The following is a 2,153-nucleotide window of genomic DNA, read 5'->3' on the forward strand; positions in this document are numbered from 1 at the left end:
TTCTAGCACTTGAGAGGTTGAGGCTGGAGGATGGTGAATTTGAGGCCAGCCTGGGTTAGAGTGAAACCGCCTCCCCCATCTTATTTACATAGTGATTTACAGTTTTTAAGAACATGTTGATATATATTCCCATATGAGCATTATCTCAGCACTCTGATTTTGGGGCAGGTAATATAATGTATACCTGGTCTGCAAAAGAATAAATTAGACTTGGTTTGTAACAGTAAGTGACAGAGTGATAGCATTAGAATTGGAATTAGATCCAGACTTTCATATTTATTGTTCTTCTAGTTTTCCAATCAAACGTTTGACACCTTTTTGGAAAGGACTCTTTTTTTTTTTTTTTTTTTTTTTTTTTTTTTTTTTTTTAAAAATGGTTTCTGAGCCAGCGGAGTAAGGAGAAAGCATCAGCAAGCCTGAGTTCACTGCTGGGAAAGGAAAAGGCGGGGCCTGCACATGGCATTTTGGGAGTGAGTGGTATCCTGGGAGCGCGGAGCCCGGCATTCCCTCACTTCATGCTTTTGCTGTGGTAATATTTATCTCCGCACAAAAGAGGAGGAGTCATGTCTAGTGGTGTGCCAAGAGCCAGCGGAGTAAGGAGAAAGCATCAGCAAGCCTGAGTTCACTGCTGGGAAAGGAAAAGGCGGGGCCTGCACATGGCATTTTGGGAGTGAGTGGTATCCTGGGAGCGCGGAGCCCGGCATTCCCTCACTTCATGCTTTTGCTGTGGTAATATTTATCTCCGCACAAAAGAGGAGGAGTCATGTCTAGTGGTGTGCCAATTAAAGTCTTACACGAGGCTGAAGGCCACATCATGACATGTGAGACGAACACTGGTGAGGTGTATCGGGGGAAGCTCATAGAGGCGTAGGACAACATGAACTGCCAGATGTCCAACATCACAGTCACATACAGAGATGGCCGAGTGGCACAGCTGGAGCAAGTATATATCTGTGGCAACAAGACACAATTTCTGATTTTGCTTGACATGCTGAAAAATGTGCCTATGTTAAAGAGGATAAAAAATAAAAACCAAGGTTCAGGAGCTGGCCAAGGAAAAGCTGCTATCCTCAAGGCCCAAGTGGCCACAAGAGGAAGAGGACGTGGAATGGGGCGTGGAACCATCTTCCAGAAGTGAAGATTTTTCTCTATTGAAGAACTTTGTCCTTTTTTCTTCTAGTTAATCTGAGTTTGGGGTGGGTGCTTGTGTATATGTCCTAGGTTTTCTTATGACATTTCTCTTTGGATAAACTGTTAGACTAAATAAATCTGATTTTTTAAAAAAAGTATGTACTAAATGTCTTAAGACTTCGTCAGCAGCACTTCTGATCTGAGCCTTTCTCCCGGAGCGAATGTATTTGTGTGATGAAAGAACCTAGCTAGTGGGCTATAGTGAGATGACACAGGTGCAGAGATTCAGCAAGAAGCTGGAAGTCCAGGACTTCTGAAGAAACGCCAATTCTCCCCAGTTACCTTGAAGCTGTATGTGAGAGAAGTCCATTTGTTCCTCCTCTGCATCTTCAAGAAGGAACTGGGTACTGGTCAAAAGAGTGTTATCTCAGGGCCAGGAAATGTGATCAATGGGAAGAAAGTTGTACCCACTTCACCCCAGCAGGTAGGTGTGGCAGAAAGGAGGCTGCTCTCCCCTCCTGCTCCAAATCCTGGCACCAATGGCCAGGGTGGCCCATAGCTGCAGGCATAGTAGTCCTTGGAGAGAAAAAGGATCAAGTACTCCTAACTTAGAAGACAGAAGGGCTGTTAGAGGGACCTGGGCTATTTCTGCTATTACAAGACTGACAATCATTGGTCAAGAATAGAGTGATGCATGGATAACTGGCAGGGATCCACACATGGGAACAGAGAACTGAAAACTGTTGATGGCTATAAAAGGGCATTAAAAAAAATCTACTTAGTAATGCTGGCATGAACAGACTTGGGGACTATAGTTCCCATAATTCTGTAGGTAGTGCTCAATATTGTGATCCTTAGTCTTCCTGTAGGCAGGGCAGTGTGCATAATGGTCAGTTCACTTGCAGCCTTCTCTGCACAGAATGCCCTTCATCACCTATTCACATTTTTCCATTCTTCAAGTCTCAGTTTTTCTTATAATGTCTTCTCTGATCTTATCCGAAGAATAATTATCCTGTCCTTCT

The 2,153-nt window shown here is 43.8% G+C and overlaps 1 pseudogene; it reads left to right on the top strand.

Moving 5' to 3' along the window:
* The first annotated feature begins 763 nt into the window (after positions 1-763).
* LOC103737735 lies at positions 764-1,138 on the top strand (annotated as a pseudogene).
* Positions 1,139-2,153: the final 1,015 nt, after the last annotated feature.

Source organism: Nannospalax galili, unplaced genomic scaffold (genome assembly GCF_000622305.1).
Source record: "Nannospalax galili isolate Female #2095 unplaced genomic scaffold, S.galili_v1.0 scaffold397, whole genome shotgun sequence".
Taxonomy (NCBI): Eukaryota; Metazoa; Chordata; class Mammalia; order Rodentia; family Spalacidae; genus Nannospalax; species Nannospalax galili.